The 21,599-nt window shown below is 50.8% G+C and overlaps 1 long non-coding RNA gene across 1 annotated transcript in view; it reads right to left on the reverse strand.

The window, feature by feature from the left end:
• LOC138527425 (uncharacterized) overlaps nt 1–21,599 on the reverse strand; it is a 327,131-nt gene that overhangs the window by 75,815 nt on the left and 229,717 nt on the right. The window contains exon 2 of the long non-coding RNA XR_011283924.1: nt 15,587–15,687. This is a non-coding gene — a long non-coding RNA (uncharacterized lncRNA). The remainder of the gene's footprint in view (nt 1–15,586; nt 15,688–21,599) is intronic.

Below are 21,599 nucleotides of genomic sequence, written 5' to 3' on the forward strand. Positions count from 1 at the left end.
TTCCCGGAGGTTTGGTAGTCCCGGCGTCGATTTGCTGCTTGAGAAGCCCGTCTGTATCCCTGGGAGGGGTACGCCGGCCTACTGAAGGATGTGTCTCTCGATGCCGAGAATCTGGAGTTTGCCGATGCTCCCCTAAAGGGATGAAAAGACCTAAAACTTCGACCACTCTGGAGGGCACCCAAGGAACGCACCGTGTCAGAGTCCTGCTTCATGCCCTTCAGGGCCTCATCCATCTTCTCGCCGAACAGAAGGTCTCCCTCAAAAGGCATATCCAGCACCTTGTATTGCACCTCTGGTCTAAAGTTGGTGCATTTAAGCCATGCTTGCCTTCGAAGAACCACCCCGTTGTTCACTTGTTTAAACCCCAATTCTGCGAGGTCCACAGCGATGTTTATAGCATGATTGGAGGCCTCTTCACCTTCCCGGACGAGCAACATCGCCGCCTTCCTATGTTCTTCCGGAAGATGCTCCAGCATAGGTGCCAGCCAGTGCCACATCTCTCTGTCATATCTGGCTACTATAGCCAGAGAGTTGGCCGCTTTCACTGTGGTTGCTCCTACCGACAGCACTTTTTTTGCCAAAGGCATCCTGTCTTCTGGCCTCATTTTCCGGGGGGGTCGTGCACTTGTGCTGGGTCCTCGCCGCCGCCGCTGACACCACCGAGTCAGCGGCTGGTTGGGAGGACAGAAACTTGGGGTAGCTTCTGGGGCCTTAAATTTCTTCTCCAGGCGACCTTTTATTGTCGGTTCCGAGAAAGGGTGACGCATGGTCTGTAACCCCTCCTGCCACACATGATCCAGGATGGGTACCGAGAACACCGACCTTCTTCTCTTTCCCATGTGGTCGAAAAGAAAACAGTCCTTTCTCTCCTCTTCCTGGGCCAACCCGAATTCTGTACACGCTTTGGCCATCAGGGCGTGAAATTACCCAATGCCGTCCGGGGGAGACGGCAGACCGGGCTTCTTGAGGTTTCTAACTCCGCCTCCGACTCGCAGGTTGGATCCCTGGAGGGGGATAATGAGACATCCGATAGGGTCCTCCTGTCCGAGTCCGAATCTAGCCGTTCTCCCTCCTCGTGGCGTGCAGCTGAGAGGTCCTCACCCGCTGGTACTATCGTGGGGATTGACAGAGTTGGCAGACGAGACGGGCCCAGTTCATTGATGGTCGACCTGGCCGGAGTTGCTTGAGGTAGCCTCTCGTCCAATGACTTCAACAAAGTCTGTAACATGGATAAAACTTCCAGCGATAAGATTGACTGCGGATTAAGAAGAGGGGTAGACCCCGGAATGCTGGCTCCCCCGGAGAGAGGTTTGCTAATTCCGCGTAACCCGAGGTCTGCAGGGCCAGCTACTCTCATACCCTCCTCATCTCCCGAGGACACCAACAAGGCCGCCTCTTGCTTCAGCAGGGTCTCCGGCAAAACCGGGTCGAATACTTCTAGTCGCCAGGCCTCTTGCAGAATCTCCATCGACGAGGCTAAAGCCGGCCCCGTCGTCGCCGTCACCACCTGCGGTCCAAGAATAGTTGAGACCAATTGTGTCAATGGTAGAGAAGGGGTCGTCGACTGCCCTGCCGTTGACGACGGTGGTGGTGGTGTAAGGCCCTGAGACGTTCCCGCCTTTTCTGAACTTGACCTACGCTTCTCCGTTTCTCGACCTGAGGTCGATCTATGGTGATCGCCCGAGGAGGATTTCGACCTTTCTTTTCTGTCTTTCTTCGCCGTAGATGAGGATGACGAGGCTTTTTTCGACGATGACTCCTTGGAATGGCTTCTTGATGACCCTTTCTCCGGCGGTCGTGATTTCTTCACCGGGGGTTCCGACGATGTCAAGTGGCGCGGGCCCCTGAAGATTTTGACACTGAGGGCACGCTGCGCGTGGAGCCTACCTCCGAAGGCGGGTATGCTCCCGCTCCATCGCTCAACCATGCCACTAGCCGCTGACTTCGATCTTTAAGAGTCTTTTGGGAGAAGCCTTTACATATGTCGCACTTGTCTGCCAAATGATGAGGGTGTAGACAATATATGCAATCCATATGCCCGTCCCCCTCATACACTTTCTTCAACCCGCACATAGCACACGGGCGGAACAGCGCTTTCCCAGACATTAGGACAAAGCTCCAACAACACAACCTTGACAAAATAGTAGACTACGCGAGGTGATCCCACTACTTTGGAGATGGTTGAAATCTGAAGGGAGCCGCGGGGGCGGGGCATTTATACCGCTATTCTAAGCATGTGAATCCATGAAAGATCCAATGCTGGAGAAGAACAAGTTACTTCTTACCTTGTAACATTCTTTCAATGGGATGTTCCTCCGACGTATTCCTTATCTTTGATAGATCATCTCCCAGCTTGCTGGCCTCCGCAATTTTTTTTCAGTAGAGGGCGCTGAGTGTCGCCGTCCCTCGAGCCGATGTCCCTCGACGGCCTCCCTATCGGCGCCGACGTCATCACGCGTATAAATAGACTCGCGCAGCGTCCGTTGCTCAGTTCCGTTTTGACGTTAACAGTTGTTTTACATGAATTGGTTACTGACCTTGAAGGAGCGTAAACTGCAACCACAAGGGAAGTATTACTGCGGGGATGGATGGGAGGGGCGATAAGGAATACGTCGGAGGAACATCCCACCGAAAGAACGTTACAAGGTAAGAAGTAACTTGTTCTTCAAAGGGATTGTGTCCTCCGACGTATTCCTTATCTTTGATAGACTCCCATAGCAGTGGTGTGTAATTGGAGGTGGGAGTAAAACACCATGTTTCCTTTTAGGAATGAACCAAATGTAATACGGCTTTGCCAAACCTAGTCTCTTGACTAGAGGAGGAATCCAGGTTGTAAAATCTTGTGAAGGTATGTGCGGACGACCATGTGGCAGCCGCACATATGTCTCGAACCGGAACCCCTCTTTGGAGGGCCGAGGAGGCTGCGATACCCCTGGTTGATTGAGCCCTAAGATTTTGAGGAGGCTCTTTCCCTGCTAGTTTGTAACATTCTAGGATGGCCAAAATAATCCATCTGGAAATTGTTTGTTTTGTTATTGGTAGTCCTAATTTGTGCCCTGAGTAACCTACGAACAGTTGGTCTGCTTGCCTAATCCTAGCAAGTCTGCTGATGTAAAAGCTTAAAGCCCGCCTTGGGTTCAGCCTATGTAGCCTTACTTCCTCTTTCCCCGGATGGGGAGGCGGATAGAATGAAGGTAAGGTAATTGTCTGAGTGATGTGGAATTCAGAAACCACCTTTGGGAGGAAATTAGGCTTCACCTGTAGGACAACTTTGTCTTTATGAAAAATTGTATGGGGGGTCTACAAGATAGAGCTTGTAATTGGCTCACCCTTCTAGCAGATGTTAAAGCCACTAATAAGACAGTTTTAAGGGTGAGAAATCTTAGCGAACAAGAGTGGAGTGGTTCGAAAGGAGTACCCATCAGGAAATTTAAGACTAAATTTAAGTCCCATAAAGGAACCTGGAAAGGTCTTGGAGGGTAGACATTAGTTAATCCCTTCAGAAATTGTATTACTAAGGGTAATTTGAAATAAGAAGGCTCCTCTGCAGTGCGCTTGAAGATCGATAGCGCTGCGAGATAGCCCTTGATAGTGCCAACTTGAAGGCCTGAATTTGCCAAGTAGAGTAGAAAGGATAACACCATTGGTGTACCACATGAAAAGGGGTCGATATTCTCTTCTCTACACCAGCTGCAAAATTTGTTCCAACGGCAGCGGTATAAAGACTTTGTTGCTGGCCGCCTGGCCGAAAGCAAAACTTCCATGATGTCATCAGGGAGGTCCCAATCCTTGTATCTCAACCTTTCAGAAGCCAGGCGTGAAGGTTGAGGGTTCTGATGTCTGGATGGAGAACCTGACCTCCCTTCTGTGAGAGAAGATTCTCCTTGAGTGGAAGATGAATTGGAGGGCAGATGGACATGTCCAGAAGGTCCGGGTACCATGTTCTCCTGGCCCAGTCTGGGGCAATTAGGATCATGGTCCTCTGGAATCTTCTCAACCTCCTGATCATTTGAAGAATGACAGGGACTGGTGGAAACGCGTACAGGAGTGGAAACTCCCAGTCCACTACGAACGCGTCCCCTAGAGCTCCTCTCGGGGGAAATTCCCTTGAACAAAACAGATCGCACTTTCTGTTGGTACTGGTGGCAAACAGATCCACTTGAGGGGTTCCCCAAAGGGCGAAGCTCTCCTGAAGGACTTCCTTAGCTAGTTCCCACTCGTGGGAGACTGTGCCCTGCCTGCTCAGAGCATCCGCCGTCAAGTTCTTCTCTCCGGCTAGGTGAACTGCCGATAGAGAGATTCCTTCTTGAATTGCCCAAAACCAGAGCTGCATTGCCTCTCTGCACAGTGACAGTGATCCTACGCCTCCACTTTTGTTGAGGTAGTGCATGGTCACTGTATTGTCCGTCATTATCAGGAAATCTTTCCCCTGTACAGATGGCAGAAAAGCTTTCAGCGCTAGTCTGATTGCTCTCAGCTATAACAGGTTGATATGTAGTCTGGACTACGATGGAGACCAACGACCGCTGATGGTCAAGTCGTTGGTATGGGCTCCCCACCCCGTGAGTGAGGCATCTGTGACTACTGTTATCTCCGGCCATGGTTGCCAAAACAGTTCCCCCTTCAATATGTTTTTCTGGCAGGCCCACCACTGAAGGTCTCGAGCCACCTTGTATGGAACCTGAAGGAGGTCTGTCATTCTCCCTGAGAATTGCGACCACTGAGTTCTCAGTGCCCACTGAAGAGATCTCATTCTCAGGCGAGCCTCTGGCACAAGGAAGATGCAGGATGCCATGAGGCCTAGCAACCTCAAAAAGTCGAAGGCTGGGAGACGTTGGGCATTTTGAAACTTGGTGACCATCTGCAGAATATCTTGAGCCCTCACCTCTGGTGGCGAGGCTTTTCCCAGGAAAGTTTCCAGGACCGCTCCGATGAACTGGAGTCTCTGTGATGGTATCATCTGTGAATTCTTTAAATTGAGGGAGAAGCCCAGTTTGTGAAGGAAGTGGCAGACATAATCTAGCTGGATCTGAGCTTGTTCCGAAGATACAGCCCTGATCAGCCATTCGTCCAGGTAGGGGTAGACGTGAATCCCTCCCCTCCTTAGACTTGCCGCCACTACCGACATTAGCTTGGTGAAGACCCTCGGGGCGGAGGTCAGCCCAAATGGCAGAACTCGAAATTGATAATGAGAGCCGCCAATTGCGAACCTCAGGTATTTCCTGTGTTTGAGATGGATTGGCACATGGAAATAAGCATCCTGGAGGTCCGGAGATACCAGCCAGTCCTGGAGCTGGAGGGCCTGAAGGATCTGAGAGAGAGTTACAATCTTGATCTTGTCCTTCCTGAGGAACTTGTTCAATTCTCGTAAGTCCAAGATAGGTCTCAGTCCTCTGTCTTTCTTCGGTATGAGTAAGTAGGGGGAGTACCAGCCCTTGTTCCTCTCCGCTACAGGTACCGGTTCTATGGCACCTTTCTCTAGCAGGTCTACAATTTCCTGCAAGAGGAGCAGATCTGGAATTTTCAGAGATCTGTTCCCCGGTGGATGACTCTGAGGGATGTGTAGAAAAGGCAGGCAGTAACCTTGGGCAACTGTCTCCAATGCCCAAGCATCTGACGTAATAGCCTGCCATTCCGTCAGATGTTGAGTTAACCTGCCCCTACTGGTGTTTTGTGAGGAGAGTCCTCAGAGCGGTTTGGAGGCGGCTGATGCAGATGCCGAGGGTAAAGAGGCACCTGCTGCTGCTGCGGCTTTTGTATTTTTACCCTGTCCACCTCGGGTGAATTTTTTCTGACCCCTTTGAACCGGCTGTCCTCTGCCTCTTCCGAATCCGGAATAGAAGCAAAAGGACTTACCTCTCCAAGAGGTTCCTGAGGGGCGATATGGTGCCTGATGGATTGCAGCTCCTAGGGATTTTGCTGCTGCCTTTGATGTTTGTAGTTTTTCTAAACTGTCATCCGCCTTCTTACCAAACAAAGAAGAGCCGTTGAAAGCATGCGTCCCCAACCAGCACGATCCTCCCCGCAATGAGAGACAATGAAGGACTCTCCCTTAGCAGGGAATAAGGCCAAGACAGAGTGCGGGTGAGCTTAAATGGGAGTTTATCAATCAGAATGTGGCATGCAAAGAACTCTGCAAACTCCGAGAGGGCTCTGTCTGACAATAGCAAAGACAGGCGTATAAATTTACAAAAAACGTCATAAGAACCTACATACTATAGGGGGCACAAATTCAATGGGATTGGGTGGCGATGACTAACTATAGGTGCCTCTGCGCTGTGGTTGGCCGTGGCTGGAGAACGTCACTGGTCAGCCTCGTGGGTTGGGCTGGGCCTGGCAGGTTGGCAGAGTTCATCCGGGCGGTGTTGTTGTGCCATTGCGGCCAGTGTCAGAGATGAATGTCTTTTCCTGACTTATTTGCCCTAGGCCATGCACACCGCAGTCATTCAGTCATTGCAATATTATCTTCTTTAGTAAATCTTCCAATAGGTTATTCTACAGGTTAATGCAACACAGGAGGAATGCACCTTGTGAGGGGTCTAATGGTCATTCATCAGGGCATGGTTACCAGCGTTCTGTTGACCGGAGTCATAGGTTGAGGGGCTAAGCTTCAGGGCATGGGACGGACGGTACAGGCCTCCCTGTCTTGTTAGATGTGGTTATAAATGTGCCGCTGTGTGTTGCCATAGTGTTGGGTGTCCTGATTGCACAGGGCCATAAGTCTAGGATGATCTGGTGGGTTGTGGGGTTTACGAGGGGGCGCCCTTGGAAGTGTGGGTTCAGGCAGAGGTTTACTGCTGTGCTGTAAATAATGCAGGTGGCGGCCCGTGGCCTTGGGTGCTGCAGAGGGGGCTACCCATCTTTGAAGCGGCTCCAGTCTAGTTGGGGGAGGTGGGGCAGCGCAGCGCGGGCCTCTGCTCTCATGTTTGGCAGTCTCTGCAGGGTGGGAGGGGAAATGGCCTTGCGCATATTTACAAAGGTATCTTCCTCGCGTGTTGCCGGCTTTTAGAGGCGAAAACATCACAATCATTAGAACACTTTATAATATTTGTTTGAATTACTTGAAAACATACATTTCATTTCGCTAGAGGCGTTTCAATTATATCCAGTCTGAGCACCTTATTCGTTCACTATGTCTCAACAATTACAGTATTTAGCTATATGCATATACATCTTGCAGTAAGTGAGGTAGCATTGCGGTTGGTGTAGTACATAGAAAATGACCCGCCACCGTATGTGACGGTGGTGGCACGCAAGGGGCTTTAAACATCCACGCGTGACGAGTGCATTCTCGCACACCCTTCACAGGTGCCCCCTGTATGGTTACATTCGTTTTCTTGTGTACTCTAGCAGCATTAGTTCAGTTATGACGCGGGACCGTGGGGTGTACGGTTTTAATAATACATATAAGGAACACTCCCCCATACTGCTTTTATCATTTGCACACCCCTGTAGGGGTGTGCGTCCTTCATGGCTGGTGTCATACACAATTTTACAGGTTTCTTTAGTAAACGTGGTTGTATGGAAAGGCTGTACATGTTAGAAGACATTCATATTTGGGTACCTTTCTGCTTTCATAGGATGGCCGTTTTACAAATCTTCCCATCACCCAGGCCTCGCTGCCTGGGTCAATCTGGGAGCAGTGATACACTGCGGACGGTGAAATGTTACAGTGTCAGTATCTTATGCTAGCTCATGTCCGTCCTGTTCGTGGGAACGTGCTCACAGCGGATCTGCCAGGGTGCTGCGGCAACAGGGATAATGGAAACTCTCAGAGGGTGGGGGCTGCGCTACAGTGCGCTGCGCTCACACCATCTTTATTGGACAAAATGGTTTCTGAGGCCTAGCTAAATTCAATACGTGTGGGCAATGTCTTCAGCAGGTGAGCCATCCACCACCTGGGCCCGGGTGGTAAGGAGGGGGCACCCGATGAGCCGTGGCCCTCACCTGGGTGGAGATGTAGGCCAGGGGGGTCCCTTGGACCACTCCTCCCCTACACCGTCAAAGGGCATATTCTAGAGTCTGCTTTGCACACCTGGAGCAAAACCAGACTTTCGCAACCAAGCAAATCTCTGGGTTGTTGTACTTGCCGCCATGGCCCTGCTGATGCTGTCAGCAGAATCGATGCCAGTTTGAAGGGATTCGCACATAGCGTCTTTACCATCCTTGATGATGTTTAGGAACGCTTCCCTTTCTTCTCCCTCCGGGAGGCCGTCAGCCGCTGATGAAGCACACTCCCAAATTGTGTGGCTGAACCTTGCGAGCGTACAAGTAGCATTGATGGATTTCAATGCCATGCTACATGCAGAAAAGACTTTTTTGGCCATAGAGTCATATCTCTTATCATCCCTGTCCTGTGCAACAGTAGGGTAAGCCGATTTACTACCTGCTGAAGTAGCTGCCTGAACAACCAGACTCTCCGGAGTTGGGTGTTTGGATAAATATTCAGGGTCAGCAGAAGACACCCTATATTTAGCTGATCATTTTTTGTTAACTGGGATTACCTCAGGTGTTTCCCAGTTTGCCAATATTCTCCTTTGTAATGCCGCATGAAATGGCACCACAGGATCCTCCTGTGGACCTTTGACCAAGATATCTGTGAGGTCGTCTTGCTGAAAAGCAGGTGAGGATGTGGACCACTCCATAAACTCTATTATCCTTGCCATCAAGGTTCTATAAGGGGTTTCAGCATGTTCCCCTGGGTCTGGTGTGGCAAATTCCACTTCTGGGGAAGTGTCCAACCCACTTGCTTCCTGTAGGGATTCATGGAGGTCTTTCAACCTACCTTCCTCAGAGGTAAATTCCTCTGGTACAGGAGTTGCAGATCCCTGCAACTCAAAAGGTCTTTCCTGATTCCGAATCCTCCCCTTCTTCATAAATAGAAGATAAGACTCTGGAGTGATCAGAGGCCTCATCACGACTTGGGCGGTAAATGTGGCGGATTATCCGCCGGACCTAATTAGCGCTAACGCCAAGGCCCCCGGCGGATAATCCGCCAGATCATGACTCATCGTGCACGCGCCCCGGTCCATGGCGTTAGCGCGAATAGCACGAACCCTTAAATCTGGTGCACCGTGTGCTACCGCCATGTCGCGCTCATAGCGGGAAATGCGTAACGGCCGGAACGGGAAATAAAGCGGTGGCCATCTTGGAAATCACAATCTGTCGGATATCACAGCTACGGGAAGCCATCCACGCTATCCAAGGCCGGAAAATGTCTCAGGAGCGCACTAGGGGCAAGTCTGGACTGGACAGGGTGAGGAAACCCAAATTCAGTGATCAGGAGCTCGAGGTACTTGTTGAGGAGGCACTCATATACCATGATGAGCTGCAGCAGCAGAAAACCACTGCCCAGCGCAGAGGCCAAATATGGCGATCCATCGCCCAAAGGGTCAGTGCTGTGGGGCGCGTGCCCCGGGATGGTGAGGAATGCCGCAAGTGGCTGAATGACCTGCGCGTGCGAGTCCGTGGCATCCTGTCACAGCACAGGAGTGCAAGCAGGGGCACTGGAGGAGGCCCACTACCACCCCCACCCGACCTCACACCATGGGAGGAGAAATTGACGGCCCTGATCGACGTCGGAACCATCGAGGGCATTGGTGGAGCGGAGGCAGGGACTGGCATCAACCCAACGGCAGGTGAGTCCCATCCCCAAATACATGCAGCTGAATGAAAGTGAAAACATGTGTCTGAGGCACTGCATACACCCGTAAGTGAGGCCCACATCCCTAGAACGGTACTGCTGCCTAGATGACCCCCTACGTGCAGTGCATGAATGACAGGGGCAGAGGATAGACTTCCATAGCCATAGGACAGCTACGTAGAGTTGTAGTGTGCATCAACACACCCACAAAAGCCTGAGCGCAGTCCACCCCAACCACGCATTCCCATGCAGTGTACCTCCATGCACATCCACAACAAGCACCACATGGCGAGTGAACAGAATGCAAGTTGAATGCGTCATTGTTACTGTCTTCAATCGCACTTGTTGGCATGACCTGCATCACACAAATGTATGTAGCATTGAACTCAAACCACCCCCTATGTACCCTACAGGCACACGTCAATCCCAACGGCCCGAAGATGATGGGGAGGAGGCCACACCGACACCGCAACACCGGGCCTCCACCAGCACCAGCACCCCACAAAAACGCTGCACACAAGGGACACAACCCAGGCCAACACCCACCTCACCCCAACGCAGCCCCGCCAGACAGCAGCGGCAGCCACATGGCCACAGGGAGGCGACCGCCAGCTCACCCCAGGCCACCATCCACAGCCCTGATGCTGAGGGAGAGAGGTCTGCATCGGAACCCGACGTGGGAGCAACACCTCCACGTGGCCATCATGCCGCAGGACAACACTCTCCCAGTAGTAGTGATGGTGAAGGGGTGTCAACACCCCAGGGAAGGCCAAGCCCAGGCAGACAGCATGCAGGGAGTCGTCATGTGCCTGTGCGTCGTTGCAGCACGCCGCAGCCGGATGCGGACATACCATCCTATGGGACCCCAGAGGAGCAGCACTCTGAGCCAGGCAGCCCAGTCCAGGCTGGTGGCATGTCGCCATTCAGGACCCCCCACCGACAGCACACAAGTGGTGGTCCAAAACGGGACGCACCAGGAGAGCCCTTTGTCACTGGGCAGCAGTCATGGGCAGACTGGACATCATTAAGGCCAAACAGGTCCGTGTGGAAGTGATGGCAAAGGTGCAGAACAGGCACATAAAGGCCGTCAGTCAATCCATCAGGCATGGGTGCAAGTACGTAGCGCGGGACAATGCGCGTACACGCCAAGTTGTCGAACAATGCACCGCTGCCCTGACAGGCTTTGGCCAATGAGTCCGGGAGTTCACGGAGGCAGTCTCAGCACTTGCTGAACAGACACGCGAATCGAACAACCTCATGCGACAGCACATGATGGCCACCGCTTCTGTCCCCTCCACTTTGACCACACCCACGGAGGGTTCCCTAGAGCCATCTCCGAGGTGCCGGTCCATGCGCCACCTAAGGGCACGCGCATCGGAGGGGCCTGGGAGAGGGAAGCGCCCGCGCCCATCCTAGTGGTGCATGGCATCGTTGTTGTTGGCCTGATGAGACAACTGCACAGTTGGGGGTTGTTCACTGGGGGGTAGGGGGATTGTGTGCTGGGTGTTCACTGGGGGGAGGGGGGATTGTGTGCTGGGTGTTCACTGGGTGGAGGGGGGATTGTGTGCTGGGTGTTCACTGGGGGAAAGGGGGATTGTGTGCTGGGTGTTCACTGGGGGAGGGGGATTGTGTGCTGGGTGTTAACTGGGGGGAGGGGGGATTGTTGGATGTTAAATAAATCACGTTAGAAAAATCAAAATGCATGGACAGTAGTGATTTTCACTGATGCAATTCAATGTGGAAGTGACTTATTTCCGACTTACCCATTACCCATTTCTAATATAATCCATCAATCAATCCCTGTCTGGCCAACCTCCCCTCCCTCAGCCCAATCCTTTGTGCATGTGCAACACATTAAGGCACTTCCTCGTCCTCACTACAATCCTCAGGTGGATGCACATGAGCATCAGGGGTCAGTGGCACATTTCTGCAACAGCAGATGTTGTGCAGCATGGCACATGTCAGTTCAATTTAGCCAACTCATTTCGGTGCATACATCATTGCCCCTCCCGTGCCTACGCCAGTCAAAATGCACTCTCCACGCAGATACGTGTACGGGCATGGGCAAGGTTGTATTCCCGATCCACCGCCATGTGTGGGTGACACACAGGGGTCATGTGCCTCGTGTACTGGGAATATGCAGAATCACCTGCAGGGGAGAGGGAGACGGTATGGGGACAAGGTAAGTCCAGTGGGTGTACAGGGCTGTCATCAGTGTCATTTAGCCTTTCATATCATTTGGACTATAACATTGTGGAGTGTGCTGTCCTACGGGTACGATTGAATCAATGGGGTACTCTCCACTTGGTACCCCTATGTATCTGTATGCAAGAGTACTCATTCACTTTGCGCAGGATAAGGGGGCACTTCCATCTACTTCTGCATGACAGAAGTGGCTGCCTCATGTGTCATTGCAAATCCATGTGGCTACAGTTGCATTTGCTGGTTGTCACTGCTCTGTATTGTTCTCTATGCATTTCCCTGCACATTTTGGGGACAGTGTTAGTGGGATGAACATCGTCATTACTCGGCCTACTTATGTGTGGTGCGTTTGTGGTTGTACCAGCTTATTGTTTGAAAAAGAATCATTGTCCGGTGGCCAGGTTGGGAATTCTGTACTGTGTCAGTGTTCAGAGCCATGGTGTAACGCACACAGGTGGGTTTATTGTGGTGGGTTTTGCAAATGTCACTGTGCCACCACATGTCTTACATCCTGCATGGGTGTGTTCTGCTGTGTCGCACCTGTCCGTGGTTTATCGTGCAAGGTGCTTGATTGTGTATGCTGCAGTAATCCTGCTGACTATTGGGTATGATGGATTCTGTGACAGGCACCATCTGTTGTCGATTGACATGCTTCATGGTATACATTTGTACCCACCCAGTAGCCATGTGTTTTGCAATCGATGCATTTTCATGTACGCCAGCAGGGTACTGTTACGCAGGGCCATGGAGTCGTGGGTGGATCCTGGGTAGCGGCCACAGCAGTGGATGAAGGTATGGTCGGATATCATCTGCACGTTGAGGGAATGGTATTGATTCAGGTTTCTGTAGGCAGCCTCATGTGCCTGGGGTGGTACGTGTGCCACATGTGTGCAGTACAGGGCTGCTGTTACATTTGTGACTTGGCCAATGGCATTGTATTGACACTTCAGCTGGTGCAACTGTGCCTGTGTGGCTGGCAATGCAATGTCTACGTTCACATGATTGAACAGTGCATCAGGCACCTGTCCAAGCATGGCACTGAATGTGGACTGGGCCATTCCATGCATCATGTCAACGGTATGTTGGTAGCTGCCAGTTCCAAGTAATTGTGGCACAGACACAAGCTTCACTAGGGGAGGTACTGCCGTGCTGGTGCCTATGCGGCTGCCAATGTCAGCCTGGATTCTGTCCAGCTACTGGGTGATGGTCGCCCTGTCCAGCGGATGATCTGTCACCAACTGGCCATCAGTCAGGGCCCAGGGTGTTAGCCTGTCCCTGGGGATGGCTGGCTGCCTTGCTGGTGCTGCTCTCCAACTCCTTTTCCTCATCCCCACTGACCCCTGCACTCCCAGGGGCCTGGCCTGGTTAGCTGGCCTCTGTAGCTCCAGGCGCAGCAGCTAGTAGTCAACCTCAAGGCTCCCAGCTCAATATGGCAGCATGGTGTTGGGGAGGGTGTGTTGTGCATGGGTGGCTCCTTTGTAGGCCTCTGATTTGCAGTGGGTCCACCTGGGTCCTTATTGCTGTCTCCTCCCTGCTCCTGCTGGTGTTATGGTGTTGGGGAGGGTGTGTTGTGCATGGGTGGCTCCTTTGTAGGCCTCTGATTTGCAGTGGGTCCACTTGGGTCCTTATTGCTGTCTCCTCCCTGCTCCTGCTGGTGTTATGGTGTTAGGGAGGGTGTGCTGTGCATGGGTGGCTCCTTTGTAGGCCTCTGATTTGCAGTGGGTCCACCTGGGTCCTTATTGCTGTCTCCTCCCTGCTCCTGCTGGTGTTATGGTGTTGGGAAGGGTGTGTTGTGCATGGGTGGTTCCTTTGTAGGGCTCTGATTTGCAGTGGGTCCATCTGTGTCCTTATTTCTGTGGCCTGTGTTCTGTTACCTCCAGCTTTTTGCTGGAGGTATTTTCGGCGGATTGCCCGCCGCTTTTATGGCGCTAATAGCGCCAACGCCGTACTCGTGATTGGTGATGTTTTAACGCGAACGGTTCCTGGCACTGTTATGGCCAGCGCTTGTACAGCCGGCTGTACTTGCGCCGGCTGTAATGGCGCCGGCAGTATTTGGAGTCGTGATCCGACGGACCCTTAAAATCGGCGCTAAGAGCGTTACCGCTAATTTTAAGGGTTATATGATATATTTGACTAAAGAACTGAGCAACGATATTCCGAGGCCTCACGAAGCACAGAAAAACGGAACTGAGCAACGGACGCTGCGCGCGTCTATTTATACGCGTGGTGACGTTGGCGCTGATACAGAGGCCGTCGAGGGACATCGGCTCGAAGGATGTCGATGCGCAGCGCCCTCTATTGAAATTTTTTTTCCGAGGCCAGCAAGCTGGGAGATGATCTATCAAAGATAAGGAATACGTCGGAGGACACAATCCCTTTGAAAGCACTATTTCTTTCAGATTCACTTTGATGAGGCCTCCCACCCATCTCGCACCCACCCCAACAGATACTTTGTGTATCCAATGGACCAGGAACCAGGCTGGTGTATAGTAAAAATATTTATTAATTTAAGGTTTAACAAGAAAGACCAGCCGCCAATATCAGCCACCAATACTGTGGCAACACCCAATATCACAACAATAGCTCTATTATTAAAACAACACAGGTACAATTTTGAAACATGCAGTCACAACTTACAAGTTTAATTTCAATTTAACCAATAAAAACATTAACAATACAATGAAAAATATTTTTGCAACACACATTCAAAGTACAGGCAATGCTTTGGGATTCTGGTTTTGGGAGGCAAGGTCATCAATGGGAAAAGTCGTTTTTAGGCTTTCATTTGAAAGGCACAGTTGGGAAAAGAGACTCAAATGGGGAAATAATTTTTCAACACACATTCAAATGAGAAGCAATGCATTAAAGTTCTGGTCCGAGAAAATTAGAACAAAGGAAACATTTTGTTTTGGCAACACACATACAGATGAGATGCAATGCTTTGAAATTCTGATTTAAAATGAATGGGGATGAATGGGAGATTTCATTTTGCACCCTCCACACTTACTTGAAAGGCAGTGTTTTATGGATTACTTCTTTTGGGATTCAGGACCCTGCCACCCCACTGTACAGAAGTCAATGGTTTCAGAAAACACCCAACCAAGTATGTATGGGGTATATTCACTTCTTAATTAGTAAAAAAATAAGTGCCAGGGTCCAAATAATCTTGGCCAACTAATGCCCGGCCCGGGACTGGCGTGCGCCGGCCGCAGCGCGTGCGCCGCGGCCTGGGCCGGTTCAGTGCTAGACCTAGATCGGCCCACCACAAAACGAACATTTAGTGTAGGAAATAAAGCACACCCAGGGTCAGGCCACAGGTCAGGCCAGGACAACAGACCTCTTAAGTGCTTCAAATGGAATCAAGGACTGGTGAACAGCAAATGTATAAGAAAAAAATGTATTATGGTGCACACATGCAATGCGGTTTCCATTAGAGCTAACTGGACTGGTGTTAAGGTCTACTAAAAAAATACAAATGTGCACATGTTTGACTTGTCCTGGAAGCAGAGAACATTGCAAAAACAAATCTAACAACAAATACCAGCTGGGTTTGTAAATGGCTGCAACATGCCAGTTGCCTCCTTTAAACTCCCAACACACCACACTGAACCATACAATTTTGCGACTTTTGAAATTTCGCTCTGTAGTGTAGTATCCACGCCGTCTCGATTTTTAAAAAACACTCAGTTTCCTTGAGTCAGTAAAACAATTACACCCCACTTATGCTCGGTAACTTCTTACCTTGTTTTCAGGGAAGAGGATGCGTACCACATAGCAGCCTGAGACTCTCAGATTCTGACTGCCACCACGATGAACCTCTGATGAAGTCCCTCACTGCAAACCTAAAGGGGGGGCAAAGGCACTAAATCAATGAAATGGCAACCCGCTGGCGTGATACATTGTATGCTCAATAGGAAATTCAAATGCTGGAGGCAGAACTGGGATATTTGGGTTCACACAAAAGGTATGACCATTGCCCCTGAACCGTATGTAGCAAACGTAAGGGTAGGAAAAAGAAAACCTCATAGGACAAAGTGGGCAAAATGTAGGTATTGCAAGTGAGACCTTTTACTAACAGGGCCCAGTTTCTATGGCAGGGTGGACTTAAGATGACAGGACTTTAGACAATACTTTACTGACCTCCATCACAGCACCCTCAGACATATGTTTGACTTGCCTTCAACAATCCAGAGGGGAAGATGGGGATAGAGTGAAACCCTTAGTTCTTCAATGTGAACATTCATTAAAGTCTGACCTTTACTCTGTGGTCATAAATGCCACACGACATTGTTAGTAAAAACGTCATGCTTCGTTTGGAATTACACAATGGACTTTAACATGCATGATTTTACCTCATGGAACACTTATCTACAACACATGTAATTAAGTTGCAGTGAAAAGATTGCATTTAGAGCGAAATTCCTCCTTAAAACTTGTAGCAGCTTTCAACAAAGTTACTCACTGTAGTGACTACCTTACTCCTAGTCCATAGTCGCCTTTCCTCCATACTTCTGGGACATTCCGTCCTTCGGGATGGGACTGAAGCACTTTTTTTCAAAAAGCATAAAAAATTGAAAATGTTTGTCCTTCTCTTTTTACGTGGACTACCGCATGCGGCCGTAACCCCCCCCCCCTCCTGAGCTCCGCCCCACGCATCGCCCTTCAGTCCTTTTCTATCGCCAGGTCTGCAACCATTTTAACAATAATAGAGGATACTTATTAGAGGGGACGGCGGGCGGGGGCATGGAGGAAAGGGGACTATGGACTAGGAGTAAGGTAGTCACTACGGTGAGTAACTTTGTTATACTCCTATGTCCCGTCCCCTTTCCTCCATACTTGAGGGAGATTCCCAAGCACTCCTCACAGGCAATACGGGTGGATGGAAACTCCATACTGAATAAGGTTTTTAAAAACAGCCTGGCCTAAATGAGCATCGGCCCGGGAGCTCAGGTCCAAACAGTAATGCTTACAAAAAGCTGATGGGGAGGCCCACGTAGCCGTTTTGGTAATGGTTTCCCAGGGAACTTATTTTTACAAGGCAACAGCAGCTGCTTTGCCACGTACAAGATGGGCATCAATGCCCTTTGGAGGTTGAAGGCCCTGAATGGAATATGCCTCTGAGATACATGAAGCAATCCATGGGAGATAGTAGCTTTTGAAGCGGGTTTCCCTTCTGGTATCCGAACGTAACAAAGAGTTGGGAGGAGCCCCGGAGTTCAGTTGTTCTGTCCAGACAGAACTTCAGAGCTTCTCTGACATCTAAATTGTGTAATACTCTCTCGCCATCTAAGGCCGGGTTCGGAAAAAAGACAGGTAATGATTTAGATTGATTCAAATGAAAATTCATCACTACTTTAGGAAGGAAAGAAGGATGAGTGCAGAGCACAACCTTGTCCTTATGGAAGGTGAGGAACGGATGTTCAACAGACAAAGCTTGAATCTCGCTTATTCGACTTGCCGAATTTACTGCAATCAGAAATGCAACCTTCCAGGAAAGGTACTTTAGATCCGCCGTAGCCATGGCTTCAAATGGTTTATGGCATAAGGCGTTGAGGACCACATTCAAATCCCATTTTGGATGAGGACTGCGTACAGGTGGAAAAAGATGCAATAGACCTGCAAAATGCCTCTTAATGACTGGGTTTGTCAAAGAAAAGGAACAGTTGTCAGTGGACAGGTAGGCAGCAATAGCCGACAAGTAGGTCCTACAAGACAAAACATGAATGCCCGAAGCTGCCAGATAAGATATGAACGAGAGAACAGTGTCAATCATAGCCTCTCTGGGGTCCACCTGCTTAGCTAAACATCAGTGGCAAAATCGGAGCCTCTTGCTCCTATACTGAGACCTCGTAGAGGGTTTCCTGGCTGCTTGGATAATGCACATATTGTCCTCGGACAAGTTAAACTGTGCTAAGGTTTTGAATTCAGGCACCATGCCGCAAAAGCTAAATGATTGTGGGGAGGTGTGCCACATCTGCTGATAGCACTGGTGAAGCAGGTTGGGAATCAACGCAAGTCTGATCGGAGGACAAATCGACAGATGCTGAAGTTCAGGGAACCAGAATCTGTCTGGCCACCAAGGAGCTATGAACAGGAGAGTGTGATTCGATGCAATCCTGAGCTTATAAAGTGACTGATGAATCAGAGGAAGAGGCGGGAAGGCATAGGCCTTCATGTTGTGACACGGAATTTCGAGAGCATCCCCGACAGAGGAGGCCCTGAGACGTTCCTGGATGCATAAAGAGGTAGTTTCCTGTGTGTAGAAGTCGCAAAGAGGTCCACTTCCGGAGAGCCCATTGGCGAAAGATGGTGGAGAGGACCTCCGTGTTCATTTCCCACTCATAGCTGGCCGCTGATTGTCAGCTGAATGCGACTGCAGTCACATTGAATTGCCCAGGAATCTGTACCGCCAGTAGCCAAATGCCGTGCTGGATGGCCCATTCCCAAATCTGAATGGCAAGGTCCACACGAGGTGGTGATTGGTGCCAACCTGCTTTTTGATATAAAACTTCGACACTGAGTTGCCCATACGGATGCAGACCACCCGGTTCGTGATGGACGGTTGGAAAGCTTTCAGCGCCAGAAATACCGCCAGGAGTTCCAAATAATTTACATGAAACTGCATGTCCTGCAGCGTCCATACATCGAAGACCTGGAGATGATCCATTGTCGCGCCCCACCCAAGAAGGGAAGAGTCAGTGCTAACTGTCACTTGTGGGCAGGGCCGCTTAAAGGAGGCCCCCACTGTAAGATTGTTGGTCGAAGACCACCATAGACGGTCCGCCATCATGCAGGATGGAACTGGGATCATCTTGGAATCCTAGTCCGAAGCCTGACAGCAAGAGCCAGCTGCGTACGCCTCATTTTGAGATGTGCAAGAGGAAGAGCGAGAACCCATGAGGCCCAGAAGTCTCTGGAACCACCAAGCTGTTATGTGCTCTGACTGGATGAAGAGTTGACACGTGGCAAATAGATCCGCAATCCTGCCTGCCGTCAAATACACCCTGGAGTCGATCATGTTACAACTGAAACCCAGGAAAATCAGGTCTTGGGAGACCGTCATGGAAGATTTCGCCAGTTCACCGACAGCCCAAGATGGAACAGGAGCTGGAGGAGATACTGGAGATTACTAAAACCCTACAGTGGACAAGGGCTGCGTAGGAGCCAGTCGTCCAAATACAGATATACATGAACACCCTGTAGCCGAAGGAAAGCTGCAATGACCGACATCATCTTCGTAAAGATACGTGGCGCCGAGCTGAGACCAAAAGGGAGCACGCAGAACTGGAAATGCTACCTCCCAGGGAGAACCGCAGATATTTTCGATGCGGTCTCCAAATCAGGATGTGCATATACGCGTCCTGAAGGTCCACTACACTGAGCCAGTCGGCCCTTCCGGAGAGAGGACTATATTTGGCAGGGTGTGATCATCTTGAATTTCTCTTCGGGAAGAGAAAGGTTGAACTGGGAAAGGTCGAGGATGGTGCGCAGGCCAGCCTAGTTGGGTTTGGGCACCGTGAACAGACGAGAGTAGAAGCCCTCCCCTTGTTCCACAAGGGAACAGGTTCCATCGCCCTGGGGTCTAGAAGCTCTGAATGGTGTCCCGATCTGTTGGAAGGGAGGGGGAGGGGCATGCGTAAGCCCGCCTGAGCGATGGACAGGACAAAACCCACCGGTCTTCGGTGATGGTCTGCCATGACTCCAGATGAGACGAGATTCATCCTCCCACTGGAGTCTCATGCGACCGACAAAAAATATCATTTTGCAGATTTGTCGGCAGGGAGACTACCTGCTCCTGGAGAGGAGGCTGATGGGCAAGAGAAAAACCGACCACGTTGTTGTTTTCGACGGGTGCTGCCAACCGGACGTTCAGTTCTCCGCACCTGGCGGTCCTGAAACTCGCTGAAGCCAGAGAAGGATCGAGACTGAGACCCCGACCTCTGTGTATAAGGGGCCTTAGCTGGGACCTTTGCCAGGACCGACAAAGATTTGGCGGTTTGGGTGCTTGCCTTGGTCTTTGTAAATTCCTCATCCGTAGAGGAATTAAACAATTCCTTGCCTTCGAATGGAAGGTCCAGAACTTTATCTTGCACCCCTTTCGAAAACTTTGTCGCATGGAGCCATGCCTGGTGGGAGGTGTCAATTCCCACCATAAGGCCTCGAGCTGAGGTATCTACGTGGTGTGCTGCAACTTCCAGCAGATCCTGTGCTAACACCCTGGCGTCAGACAGACCAGCTATGAAGTCGTCTAGCCTATCCGTGCGAATACACTCCTGGAAGTCAGCCAACTCCTTCGACAGCCTCATATTAGCTGCAGCCAGCATGAGCTTGGTGTTCCCGTTACGAGGTTGGAGGGCTGAATTGGCAAAGACTTTCTTGCCCAAGGAGTCTAGAATCTTATCTTCCTTGGAGTGAATCTGAGCCGCAGCCGTTGAGGTCGCAGAGGCCTGCTTGGATTGAAGCGTGGCCGCAGCTACCACAGTCGAGGAGGTGAGCAGACAAGACGCCAAGGCTATCTCCTCAGAAGTGTGAAGCCTGTAATGGGCATCAATTCTCTTATTGATATGCAGCCCGGTGTGGGGCTTATCCCAGACCTTACGGGCCTCAGCCAAAACAACCTTCTGGAGGAACAGGCCGGTATGCTCTTGTGGTGACAAGGTGAACGCTCCCGAAAGCACCCCTTCCTGTGGAGCAGGGGCCTCAGGTAGTGGAATGTCGAGGAGGGCCATCATATCCAGAACCCGGTCATGGAATGCTCTGACAGAGCGGGGCTGCTCATCTCTATCCTGATGTGCTTGAGGGTCATCCAGCGAAATAGGAGCAGACGGCTGGGCCGTCACAGGTTTTAAAGTGCTATCCCGTTCTACCAGTGTCTTCTCTATGGGAGACAGCGGGGGTAGGGGAGGAAGCTTTGGAGACGGACTGATAGGAAAGAGGTGGTGCCACAGCAGGAGCTGCCGGGGTGGAAGGTAGAGCCCGAGGTTCAGGGTAGATTTCCTTGAAAAGACCCTTAAAATACTCCTTTATAGGGTCAGAGTGCATGAACCTCTGAAATTTCCCGAAAAAGACATCCTCTGATGAAGGTTTAGGCGCTGGGGTAGGCAGAGACCTCTCATATGGGGTATACCCCCACGAACGCAATGAGGATGTTTGCCAGGAATGCCCACCACCAATTGGGTCCACATAGACCAATGGAGCAGAAGCAGGTGGAAGCGAGACTGTATGAGGCAGCGGCATCCGAGCACGCCAGTCATAAAAAGGGCGGAACAGATTTTTACCTTCCACCTGAGGTGAAAACCGCTGCTGACCCCAAAATCTAAGGTTCCCAGCAGCCACTGTCGAGAACTTAGATGTAAGGGAAGAATCGAAAATGGCTGGCGTGGACCATGAGGGTTGGGCCGCCATTTTGTCGATTCCTGAAGAGAACTGCGTCACATGTGCAGATGAGGCAACCGTCTCCTCAGGCTGCTCAGGGGACTTAAGTAACACCTTAGCCTTGACACAAGGATCCTCGGCAGAGCTGGTACTAGGGGGTCTCGGATGTTTACTGGACATCTTGGAGGTGACCCCAAAATTAGCCTCCAGATGAGGAACCTTGGCAATGACGGTAACAGAGGAATTACGGTTTCTGACCACCCTCTTTGCCCCTCGACAGAACCGGTACCACCGCGTCATTGAGAACGGGAATGCTGAGGAACCACCCTTACAGACAAGACCTTCAGAGCAGGTCTCTCAGTTTTGTCGGTACAGACCA

This window comes from Ambystoma mexicanum, chromosome 14 (genome assembly GCF_040938575.1).
Source record: "Ambystoma mexicanum isolate Mex_15411 chromosome 14, UKY_AmexF1_1, whole genome shotgun sequence".
Classification (NCBI taxonomy): Eukaryota; Metazoa; Chordata; class Amphibia; order Caudata; family Ambystomatidae; genus Ambystoma; species Ambystoma mexicanum.